The sequence below is a fragment of the Amblyomma americanum genome, chromosome 7 (genome assembly GCF_052857255.1).
Source record: "Amblyomma americanum isolate KBUSLIRL-KWMA chromosome 7, ASM5285725v1, whole genome shotgun sequence".
Lineage (NCBI taxonomy): Eukaryota > Metazoa > Arthropoda > Arachnida > Ixodida > Ixodidae > Amblyomma > Amblyomma americanum.
The window spans coordinates 68,977,519-68,991,009 of NC_135503.1; positions in this window are offsets into that span (position 1 = coordinate 68,977,519).

Here is a 13,491-nt window from a genome sequence, read left to right on the forward strand (position 1 = left end):
GCCGCGAGCGTGCAGCGCCAGTTCCAGCAGTTCAAGTGCTGCCTATTTCCAAAATGAATGGTTGAGTGTAGGACTGGTCGTCTGCTAGCCTTGGCGTCGCCACAAAATTGCAGCCAGCAGCGTGGCGCCCAAATCAACGGCCGCCAACATCCCGAACCGCGTGAAGAATTTTCAAACAGCACATCGCAGCGAAGTGTTGCCATGAATCAGCCTCGATGCAACCTCGCTGCAGCTAAGCGAAACGCACGTGTATTCTTTTATTGAACCCGACTGAGGTGTGCGCGCGCCGACATGCATGCTAAGTGGTTATTGCAACAGCGTGCATCATGCGCTGCATGCACGTGTTTACTTTTTAGTTAACATAACCGGCTTCGAGTACTAATATAACTTTATTAGTAGAAAGGAAACACGCCGGTTGCGGGTCCGTTGAGAGCTTGGTGGTCAAGAGATGCAAGGTGCCGGCAAGGGCCGCCGTCCCAACCTCTGTCGCCGCCTTCTCGGGTGGCCGCTCACGTTCCATGAGAGTCAGCAGGCCCGTGTGAGGCACTGTTATCATTGACGAGTGGAATAATTTGAGTATTCCGCCGTTTATCGCCAAGCGCAAACCATCGTTGCGCAAGCCGTCGTCTGCTTCCATGGCGGCTGCAGCTGCACCATTTCGGCACCGACCATTAAGGAGGTGCACAGTTTTCCTGCACTTTCCAGAACTTGACCTGCACAACGTCTGCACTTTTTTGCAACGAATGGTGTTGTGCAGACGGCGCCATCTTGCACTGCTGAAACGAATGGCGAAGTGCAGCACCGCGAGAACCAGTTCACGTAGTGCAGGCGAATCGAACGGACCTATTAAGAATTTTGTGGCAGTGATGTACCTGCTTTGAAGAAGCAACACTGTGCACTGTAGAAGCAACATTGTAGAAGTGCACTGTGAAATCTGGTGAAAAACGTTTCTGGATGCCAAGAAACATATTGTGAATCTGAGGGTAGTTTCCCCTTAAGTTGCAACTCCCACATATCATCTTCCAGATATCTTTGTATGCTTGGAGCACGCCCAGTTAAAAGATACTGCATTGGTTAGCGCAGGCTCCAAAAATGAATCAAGTTTTTTTCTGTTGGCGCCTTTGACGAGGACAGTGATGCTTCTAATTTAATTGTTGGCAGTTTCTTTGATGCACTTCAGTTTGGGCTCTTGAATGCGATTTATAGAAACGAAAACAAACTACCCTGAGAATCTAACTTCGCTTACCTACCTGCGCGAAGTTAGTGATCACAAAGTTATTCACGCTACTTTTAAGTTCTCTCCCACACCCTGCCAAACCTTCAGCAAAGCTATCCGCGTTTACGGCAAAGGAAACTATGATACTGTTAATAATGAACTACATGCTTTTCTGCCGTCTTTCCAATCTACTTTTCATCACCAATCTATTGCCGACAATTGGTCAACTTTCAAAAACAAGATAAACGAACTAACATGCAAGTTCATACTTTCTATTAGTTTTTGTGCCAATCTCCAGAAGCCTTGGTTCATGAAGACTCTCGAAAGATTCGAAAGAAAGAAAAAACATCTTTATAGGTCAGCAAAAGTGCAGTCAAATACAGAAGTATGGCAATGATATGCAGCCGTGGATGCATACCGCACAGCACTCCGAAGCGCCAAAAAAACTTTCTTTAAAACTGACCTCCCAAAAATCTTAATACACAACCCTAGAAAGTTTTGGGAAATGCTAAACCCACAAGCAACAAGTGCCATTATCCTCACTAATCATGCGGATGAAGAGAGATCAGTGATGCTGACTGTGCTGACCATTTCAATTGCTCTTTTGCTATGGTTTTCATGACAGAAACTGACCAATCAATGCCAGCCTATCTCCGACAATGTTTCCTGAAATGTCCCCTGTTAACATCAATGCGCATGGTATCTCGATCTTCATTGACAAAATTAAGCTTTGATCACCTGCTGGGGTTGATGACATAAATTCGAAAATCTTAAAAAATACTAAGGACTTATGCTCCGTACATCTGCCCCTATTATTCTTACAGTCTCAACAGGAACGCTACTGGAAGATGGGGAAGGTTATTCCGGTCCACAAATCGGGTACCAAAGAATCCCCATTAAACTACCGCCCCATCTCCCTAACCAGCGTGCCGTGCAAAATCATGGGACATGTCATCCACACCCATATCATAAACTTCCTTGATTCAAACGACTTCTTTCATCCTGCGCAACTTGGCTCCCGAAAGGGCCTCTCATGTGAGACACAATTAGCATTCTTTACTTTTGACCTGCACACTAACCTTGATCCCACCCTGCAAACTGATACAATATTCTTAGATTTTGCAAAGGCTTTCGACAAGGTACCTCACCAACGCTTGCTACTGAAACTCGCCGCTCTAAATTTGCATCCTAATATTCTAAACTGGATTGAGGAATTCCTTACTAACCGCTCTCAATTCCTTTATGTTAATAACAAAAGCTCAAACAAAATCCCTGTTACATCTGGTGTCCTGCAGGGATCTGTACTTGCCCCTATCCTGTTTCCAATATACATACTAAATGACCTACCTCTTCATGTACACTGTCAGATAAGAATTTCCGCCGATGACTGCGTAATCTAGTGGAAAATTACTAATATCTCTGATCAAATAGCTCTACAATATGATCTCAACCAATTCCAAGCATGGTGTAATCGTTGGGCTAATGGTTTTAAACGCCAAAAAATGTAAACTCGTTTCTTTTACTCGGCAGCGTAGCCCCCTTGTTTTTTCATATCAAATTGATAACTCTTCCATAGGAAGTCTCCAGTCATATAAGTACCTTGGAATCGCCCTCTGCAGCGATCTTTCTTGGCGCACACACATAACATCATATCATCTGCCAACAGGTCTTCAGGTTTCATGAAACGTCACCTACATCATGCACCACAACAAGTGAAACTTCTAGCTTATGAAAAACTTATCAGATCCAAACTTGAGTAAGCCAGTCCCATTTGGAACCCCCCTCAGATATACTTAACAAACGTGATCGAATCAATTCAGAGCCATGCCATCCGTTTCGTGCATCATACATACTCGTATTTCATCAGCGTTTCATCTCTGAAGGAAAATTTCAGCCTTGAAAGCCTCTTACTTCGTTGGCGCACTGCCAGCCTTTGTTTGCTGCACAAGATTCTTCACAGTTAGTTCACTCAATCAAGCACCTTATATTGTGCATCACACCCACATATCTCATCGTGCTACGCATCCGTTTCAGATAACTCGGCCTGTTGCTCGCACAGCAACGTTTTCAGCATCTTTTTTTCCACGAGCAATTGTGGACTGGAAAGCCCTTCCCAACGAAGTCGCCGCCATCACATGCCCATCTACATTTCCTGAAGCCGTGTCAAGCCGTTTTCAAAGGCAATGACCTGTACTTCTTATTTTTTCTCTTCCAAATATCTGTAACCCCACCCCTTAAATATACCTCTAGCAGATGGAGGTCTTTATGGGAGATAAAGTGAAGTCAAGTGAAAAAATGCATTAACCCGCCTTTCATGAGGCCCGTTTGTTTTTGGCCATAAGCTTTTTTGGCTTTTGAAGAACCTACCTGGTCGCGTATATTCCCATTATTTTGAGACTTTCCGCCAAGTTCTTGTGGTGTTTGTAGTATGGCCAGTAAGCCGTGGTCAGAACAACTGGCCATTAAGGGGCTAAGCATAGTTGAGACAATGAAAGTGGTTGTACTTTGGGCTTAAAGCCAGTGATTGCATTGTGGCCTAGGGCCCACCCTTGGCAGCTGATCAGGACATGCACCTTTTCTTAGTTTACGCAATTAACAAACTGAGGGCATACACAGTGACATTTTCATGACAGTTCTTGTAGGCACAGTATTCTTTCTTAGGAGGGAAATATAGAAAAGCACATTGAGAAATAACATTTCTACATATATGTAGCAAGAAAGAAGAGTTATGAGTCATGACACGCCTATGACAACATGCCATTTTATTCAAGAAGACAGCCCTAGTTGTACTGTCTGATGTGTGCAATTTCAAAATATAATGCATACAGTATTCTAATGCAGGGAATGGGAGAGTTCTTCATTCAAGGGCCACATACAGTGCTTGTAGCTGCAATTTATACTAAGCTCCAAGTGTGGAGGACATATTTCCTGCTGCATCCAGCAACGAACATGCAGAAATTCATCCTTTCTCAGTGATTAAGCAAGCAAAACCATGAAACGCTTCATGGTTGACGAAGCAGGTATTCATATCAAATTGCGTGCGTGAGTATAGTATGTGTGGCTCTGCATTCTTGCTAGTGATTCATTAATTCCTTAGTTATGTTCATGGGATTGTTGAGTTGTTGCATGTTTTGCTAGGAATTGCACGCACTACGCTCACTTTCACACAGAGTGGCCCTCTGCATTTTTGGCACACTCGCTCCTCGGCGACATCAGCTGCGCATGCCACCCATGTCCATCGTATTTTTGTGGGCTTTTACTTCTTGGGCAGCGACATTCCTCTTTCACGCAAAATGCGTCACTCATGCTTAACCTGAAAGGAGTGTAACGTGAAGATGTGCACACCAAAAGGGAAAAATATATTTACAGGGAAACAGCTTACAGCCACGCAGCCGAACAACCGGGCACGCGAAGCCCAGCCGCAGAAACGCACTTCGTCCTCTTCGCGTTCCAAGCGCGAGCGCACCAAGCACGAGCGTTCCAAGCACAAGCACAACCGTAGCATAACTCCCGGCGGCAAAAGCACCATCCCGGTGCTAAGTGGATGATGTAGCAGGCGTGTGGTACGGTTTGAGACGGACTACATGAACGACGTCAGTCAAAGGGCTAGTGGACGACGTCGGAGCATGAAGAGGTGTAATCTCGTAGGTCACGTCGGTCACCTGACGGAGAACTCGATAAGGGCCACTGTACTGACGTAGAAGTTTCTCAGAGAGACCTACACGGCGAGAAGGAGACCAAAGGAGGACGAGTGAGCCCGGCGGATAGTATACTGGGCGATGCCGGCGGTCGTAAACTGACTTCTGGTAGGTCTGAGATGCGGTGAGCCGGTCTCGGGCGATTTCACGGGCCATAGTTGTTCGGGAGATGGCGTCACGTGCATACTCTGTGGTCGAGGCAGTAGAACTCGGTAGTAATGTATCCAATGGCAGCGCAGGATGCCGACCAAACAGAAGGTAGAAAGGAGAATAGCCGGTGGTATCATGCCGCGACGAATTATAAGCAAATGTTACATAAGGCAAGGCAACGTCCCAATCGCGGTGGTTGGGCGAGACATACATGGATAGCATATCGGTCAGAGTCCTGTTGAGGCGCTCGGTAAGCCCGTTCGTCTGGGGATGGTAAGCTGTAGTGAGCTTATGCTGCGTGCCACAGGACCGGAGGATATCGTCAACTACTCGGGACAAAAAGTAGCGGCCGCGGTCCGTCAGCAATTGGTGTGGAGCGCCGTGGTGAAGGATTACGTTCTGCAATAGGAAGTCGGCGACATCGGTTGCACAACTTGTTGGTAACGCACGCGTGATAGCGTACCGGGTCGCATAGTCGGTCGCGACAGCAATCCAACGGTTGCCGGAGCAGGACGTCGGAAAAGGTCCGAGAAGGTCGAGTCCAACACGGTAGAATGGTTCGAGAGGTACGTCAATAGGCTGTAGAAGGCCAGCAGGCAACGTTGATGGTCTCTTCCTGCGTTGACAGAGGTCGCAGGAGGCAACGTAACGCCGAACAGAGCGGTACAGACCAGGCCAAAAGAAGCGGCATCGGACCCGATCGTATGTGCGGGAGACGCCGAGGTGGCCTGCGGTCGGTAGGTCGTGTAGTTCCGCTAGGACAGATGAACGGAGACGGTGGGGAACGACTAGCAGGAGCGGAGGTCCGTCAGGACGAAGGTTGCGGCGGTATAGGACGCCATCCTGAATGACGAACAGTTGCAATGAAGGATCTCGGCTGGCACAGTTGAGGCGATCAATGAGAATACGCAAGGAAGAGTCTTGTCGCTGCTCGTCCGCGATGTTAACCAGATCGGAGATAGCGAAGAGGCACGGGCCGAGGTCGTTGTCTCCAGGATCAGGCGGCTCTACAGGGTGCCGAGACTGGCAGTCGGCGTCTTGATGGAGACGCCCTGACTTGTAATGAACAGTGTAAGAATACTCTTGGAGGCGCAACGTCCAACGTCCGAGCCGGCCTGTGGGGTCTTTCAGTGAAGACAGCCAACAAAGGGCGTGGTGATCGGTCACTACGGAGAATGGACGGCCAAACAGGTACGGTCGGAACTTAGCTACAGCCCAAACAAGAGCTAGACACTCGCGCTCTGTAACTGAGTAATTTCGCTCAGCTGTAGAAAGGAGGCGGCTGGCATATGCAATAACGCGTTCTTGCCCTTGGTGACGTTGGGCTAGCACGGCACCAATCCCATAACCGCAGGCGTCTGTGCGAACTTCAGTCGGAGCCGACGGATCAAAATGGGCCAGAATAGGTGGGGAGGTGAGTAAGTCGACTAGCGAAGAAAAGGCCTCCTCTTGGGCAGGGCCCCAGGTAAAAGGGGTGTCTTTCTTTAGAAGGTCGGTCAGGGGGCGAGCGGTGCCGGCAAAATTTTTGATGAAACGGCGGAAGTACGAGCAGAGGCCGACGAAGCTGCGCACATCCGTAGACGACTGGGGAATAGGGAAGTCCTTGACGGCTTTAACTTTAACAGGATCTGGGCGGACACCAGAAGCGTCGACTAGATGTCCGAGAATGGTGAGTTGGCGGCGACCGAATTGACATTTCGACGAATTGAGCTGTAGCCCGGCTTTACGGAAGACAGAAAGAATGCTCGCCAGTCTTTCGAGGTGCGTGGTAAACGTGGGCGAAAAAACCACAACATCGTCGAGGTAACATAGACATGTGGACCATTTAAAGCCGCGAAGCAAGGAGTCCATCATTCTTTCGAAGGTAGCTGGCGCATTACAGAGACCGAATGGCATAACTTTAAACTGATATAAGCCGTCCGGTGTGACGAATGCCGTCTTTTCGCGGTCATTGTCATCAACAGAGATTTGCCAATACCCGGACCGAAGGTCAATTGAAGAGAAAAATTTGGCTCCGTGAAGGCAGTCCAAAGCATCGTCTATTCTTGGGAGTGGATAGACGTCTTTTTTGTTATGTTGTTTAGGTGCCGGTAATCAACGCAAAAGCGCCAGCTGCCGTCCTTCTTTTTAACCAGCACAACTGGTGAGGCCCAAGGGCTCGACGAGGGCTCTATGATGTCTTTACTGAGCATCTTGTCCACCTCTTGCTGTATGATGGTGCGTTCTGTACTGGACACTCTGTAGGGTCGTCTGTGAATAGGAGCTGCGTCACCGGTGTTGATGCGATGCGTGACCACAGATGTTCGAGCCAAAGGGCGGTCATCGAAGTCAAAGATGTCGCGAAAAGACGACAGAAGATACCGAAGGTCGTGAGCTTGCCCTGGTAAGAGGTCAGCAGCAATCATTTTTGCATATTCATCAGGTGGTGGGACGTGAGAGTCGCGGCAGTTCGACGAGGGTGGGACGCTTCTCACCGCCGATACGACGCATTCGGCAGCAGGGCACAGCGTGGCGAGCGACATACCTTGTGGGAGCGGCTGAACGTAAGAGGCAAAGTTGAGAACCGGAAGGGACGCTTGATTTGCCGACATGGTGACAACTGTATGCGCAAGGGCAACACTGCGTGTAAAGGGCACATCAGGAACCGGAGTAATGATGTAGTCACCATCGGGAACTGGCGGGACAGAGGAGAAACGGACATAAGTGGCAGCATCGGGGTCCAGGCGGACAAAGTCGGCGGTGCACAGTCGGTGAACAATTGGATCCGGTGGCTCTGAAGGAACAGGTAGAGCGAGTTGAACGATGCTTGTGGCGCAATCTATAAGGGCGGAATGGTCGGTGAGAAAGTCAAGGCCGAGAATGATGTCATGAGGGCAGTGTTCGAGGACAGTGAAGAGCACAGAAGTATGGCGGCCGGCTATTGAAACACGAGCAGTACACATTCCGACGACAATAGACATACCGCCATCTGCAACACGGACCACAGTTGAGGGGGCAGGAGTGAGCACTTTCCTTAGGCGACGGCGAAGACGAGCATTCATGACTGAGACGTGCGCTCCAGTGTCGATCAGAGCGGTAACAGGGACCCCGTCCACGTCGACGTTAAGGATGTTCCGATGAGCATGAAGAGTTAAAGGAGGGTTTTCTGGTCGGGTCGTCAGAGCAGCATCACCCCCAGACGCTGCAGCCATCAGTTTTCCGACCGGGAGCGGGCATATGGGGCCGGCGACGAAGGGCGGCGAGGTCGGGGCGATGGAGATCGACGGCGCTGAGGTGACGACGAACGGTTGGTAAGCGGGGTCTGAGCGTGGTGGCCAGAAGAGGTCGTTTCCGAGGGCGAGGGAGAGCGGCGGGAATATGCAGAACCCGGCGGGTAGCGGCTGTAGGTCGAGGACGGACGGCTTCGGCAGTGTCGAGATATGTGGCCAACTCGGGAGCAGTTAAAGCAGATGGGCCTGTCATCAGGTGTTCTCCATTCATCTGGATTGCGGCTGCGTCGAGGGTAGTATGCACGTTCAGAACCGAGCTCCGGGGACATGCGGCGAGCATATGGGGCACTAACTGAGCAAACAGGTTGAATCCCAAGATTGGCAAATTCTTTGCGAACGACAGCCTGTATAAGGGATACTGCTGGAGTACTGTCTGTTGCGGGTGGATGAAACGCAACGGGGGACATTGCCTCTACTTCTTGGCGCACAAGTCGTGTCAGGCTCTCAGATGTCGGCAGACGGCTCGGTGGAGTCGAGTCTACACAGGACGACGTCGCAGTCGTATTCGGCAACCGCGTGAACTGCGGAGAAATTCGGCGGCTCTTCGCTTGTTCGAACCGGCGGCATTCCTTGATGATTGCGTCAACCGTTCCGCAGTCCTTGTATACAAGAAGGTTAAAGGCGTCATCTGCGATGCCTTTGAGCACGTGACCTACTTTGTCGCACTCTGACATAGTGGTGTCGACTTTCATGCAGAGAGCTAATATGTCCTGAATGTATGATACATAGGACTCTGTGGACGTTTGTGCACGGCATGCGAGCTCCTTCTTCGCAGCGAGCTGACGCCCGAATGGCTTACCAAACAGGTCACAAAGCTTGCGCTTGCAGAGATCCCAGCTGGTGAGTTCATCCTCGTGGGTCTCGAACCATACCCTGGCAGTGCCCGTCAGGTAGAAGATGACGTTGGCCAACTTTAGGGTCGGGTCCCACCTGGTGTGTGTGCTCACGCGCTCGTACATTGCGAGCCAGTCCTCCACGTCGACGCCGTCCGTTCCGTTGAAGGTCCCAGGATCTCTCGGATGGGCAATGATGAACGCCGGGTTGGCGGACGCCGACGGAGCGGCCCCTTCGCTGGTCATGGTTGAAGAGCCGGCGAGCTGACGACCGCTGCGGAGTTCCGTGCTTGCTGTGGCTGTACCCAGCACCTCCACCAATAATGTAACGTGAAGATGTGCACACCAAAAGGGAAAAATATATTTACAGGGAAACAGCTTACAGCCACGCAGCCGAACAACCGGGCACGCGAAGCCCAGCCGCAGAAACGCACTTCGTCCTCTTCGCGTTCCAAGCGCGAGCGCACCAAGCACGAGCGTTCCAAGCACAAGCACAACCGTAGCAGGAGTTTGAATTGGATGTAGAATTTATGTTTTGCAGTACTATTGCTTGCAACTGTGTGAGAGGCCATTTCAAGCACTGGAAGAATGCATTAGGAAGATTTGCATTGAAGTCGCCCACATGAAATATGGAAAGGTAGCCATAGAAAGCATGTTGTGCTTTAAAATTAAACCTTACTCTGAACAGTTCTGCCAATATTCGCACCAATATTTCAAGGCAAAGTTTCTAGTGCTGTGCTTTGTTACTGTCTTGAGTAAATAAAATGCTGAAAAATAATATTTAATTGAGCTTATGAATTTTAAGTGATGGCATAAATATTTGTAAATATGTAGGTATAGGTAATAATTATACAGAATTCAAACATTTTTCTTATGCCAAGAAGCATTGCTGTACTTTGAGCAATGCAGTTATGATTCCGGCTTTAGGAGCCATCGCTACCATTAAAAAATTGGATTGTCAACAAACCAATCTAGTTAAGCTTGTGCAGTCTACAGCATTCAAGCATCCTAAATGTTTGGTGGGAGTTCAGTACTTTGGTGCCATAATTCTTAAACCTTTAACACTCAACTGAACAAGTGTCAGAGTCTACTTAGCCCATTTCACAATATTATGCAACCAGCATGAAGCAAGTGCGGAATATCAATGCAGTATGCCAATCCGGCATTCATCCTAGTCAAAATCAAGAGAAAGAAATGGGCTTGGACAGGGCATGTAATGCGAAGGCAAGATAACTGCTGGTGCTTAAGGGTGGATTTCAAGAGAAGGCAAGTGTAGCAGGGGGCGGCAGAAAGTTAGGTGGGCGGATGAGAATAAGAAGTTTGCGAGCATACGGAAGGCGCAGTTGGCGAAGGACAGGGTTAATTGCAGAGACATGGGAGAGGCCTTTGCCCTGCAGTGGGCGTAGTCAGGCTGATGATGTCAGTTCGGATGCTTGTGTTGGCGCCGATGAAGACAAAAGCAAAGTCTCCGCACTGCTGCTTTCCAGCACATCTGCAAAACCAACCAATAATGACAGGCACTTCTGGTTGTGAACTGAAGTGGAAATTTGACTGCACAAATTTAGATGAGTGTGTTGCTATGATAACAAGAACTGAAATAGTCTTGCTCCTCAACTTGTCCCATTTCTGCAATTGTGAACCAGTGCTGTACTGCTGGCAGTCTATGACACGAGTTGATTATTACCTAATCTGAAGTTAGGGGCAGCAAAGACAACTCCATCCAACTGATTCTTTGGCTCTTCCTGGGTATGCTGATGTCTATTGGGTAGCAAAAGACGCATTCATGGCCATGAAAACTGAATAAAAAAAAAATGATGGTCGGTTTGTGCACTCAGCCCAAATGCGAATTAGGTGCACTAGCAGTTCGGGTTTCCCTTCGGTTCTGGTGTTCAGATCCAGTGTTCCAGGATGGCGGTTGTTCGCATAGCAATAATGAGTTAATGTCCATATATATCCGCAATTGGTCATTCTCTCCATTCATAGATTCCTGGTGCAGTGGTCTAGTCAAGATGCGCCACTGCTCTTCTGTGGTAGGTGTTGCTGCCGTCGGTGGGACTTGGGTTGCTTGGGTTACGGTGCAACCTAGGTTGCTCTTGCCGACGAACCTCTTAAGATTAAATGACCTGCTGCCTGACAAGGTGGGCAGGTGAGCAGTCTGATACAAAACTGGCTTCAGACAAACAAGCAAACAAACACACAATGGCTAAATGCGGGGAATGGCCACTGCAAGTTTTTGGTTTATGAAGGTTTAACGTCCCAAAGTGACTCAAGCTATAAGGAACGCCGTAGTGAAGGGCTCCAGAAATTTTGACCACCTGGGGTTCTTCAACGTGCACTGACATCGCACAGGACACGAGCCTCTAGAATTTCGCCTCCATTGAAATTCGACCGCCGTGGCCGGGATCGAGCCTGCGTCTTTCGGGTCAGCAGCCGAGCGCCATAACCACTGAGCCATTGCAGCGGCTGGCCAATATAAGTGCTAGCGCACTAAAAATCTTCCCTCACGCTCGTTGAAGTCCCCACTGAAAACTTCTGGTTGCCACTGTTTTGAAGTGAAAGGTGGTGTAACCCAGCTTTTGAGATTATCACCACAAAATCGGTGTCAACGAGTTCATTTTGCAAAATCGGCCAGTGATTACGACATCTGCATTTCGTTTCATGGTCTTTTCTAACTTATGAGGGATCCGTTTTGGGCCAGCGATCTCTTTGCAATTAAAATACGGCACCTTATCGACGCAGACCAACTTCAGTTTCTCCTCAGTGTCCGTTTAAAGAACGGCTTCCCATACATGAGGTCTTCAACCACACAGCGTGAAGTACTTTAACAAGTGCCGTCATTAAGGAAAAGTGTTTGAATGCCGTGTAGAAATAACTTGTTGATTGTTAAGAGCAGGCATGGCAGTAATTGAGGGAATTAAATTACTTTACTTATTAATTTGCAATGTAATTAATTAGTTTCTGGGCAGGTAATTCAGTAATGTAATTATTTTGAACCAGAAATTTCATGCAGAAGTAATTAATTACTAGCAAATTTAATTTTGGTGAGTAATGAGTCCATGCTCTTTCTTGTATCAGCCATGTTCTGGACTCGCGTTTGTGGGGTTGAGTGTCTACAAAGCAAGAAAAGCACATGACGTGCGTGCATGCCTCGGCACCGCCTTGGCGACGAATCTACTTAATAGGACTGCTACGCATCTTCCAGCACTGTATGCGGTCGCACACACAGACACACCGCAGGGCCACTGGGAGAGTTCCATGGCCATGACATGCTGTATTGTACCTTCCCACAGATGCACCGCGAGTGCTTGAGCTAGTAGTTCCGTCTAGACTGCTGCATATATATTGTCACGTCGCCGCACTGACAAGTCTCAAATGACATCTAACAAACTTAATTCTGAGTTCTAGGGAAAACTAGTTTTTGTGGCTGGATATGCAGCCATATTCTTAACTCAAGGGCAATATGGACGACAGCACCACCACGACATGCTGTTTTTTTCCGCCAACCTGCCTTCACAATGAGTCAACTTAACAGCACAAATGGCAGCTTGTCTGCACCCTGGTGCGTTTCCGAGATGAGTGTCAACAGGCAGTCGATGCACTCCCGCTGTTTACGTGAACGACAAATTCTTCAAAATCAAGAGGGCGGGACCATACTGCGCATTGAACGGTTGACTTCTGATTCAAGAGTGATGAGAGCAATTAAATTTTGCAATTAAGTTTACCTCATCTACATCTGTAAAGCGGCTGTTCAATGGACTAGGACTGGCTTTATTGAAAGAGGGGCAAAATTTCCGGTGCTCACTTTGAAGCTCAGTAGTGGTACAAAGAAATAAGAAAATTTAGTAGGAACTATCACCAATGCGATACTTTTTGTGTGCTGAAACTAAAAAGCAATTTAAAAGTAATTTTCATTACTTTTTGGGAAGTAATTGTGATGTAATATCATTACTTTTTGAGAGCAGTAATTTGTAATGTAATTTAGTTACCTTTGAGAGATTTATAGAACAGTAATTAGTAATGTAAATAAATTGCTTTTTAAAAGTAATTTTGCCATGTACGGTTAAGAGTACTATCAGAAATGCACATGGGAAGTACGCATACAATTTATATTGATTTTTCTTCAAGAACTCGTTTGGTTTATGGGGTTTAACACTCCAAAGCGGCTCATGCTATTCGGACGCTGTAGTGGAGGGCTCCGGATAATTCCGACCACCTGGGGTTCTTTAACATGCACTTAGATCGCACAGTACACTGGCTTCTAGCATTTCACCACGATCGAAATGAGACTGCCGCGGCCCGGATCAAACCTATGCCTTTCCAATTAG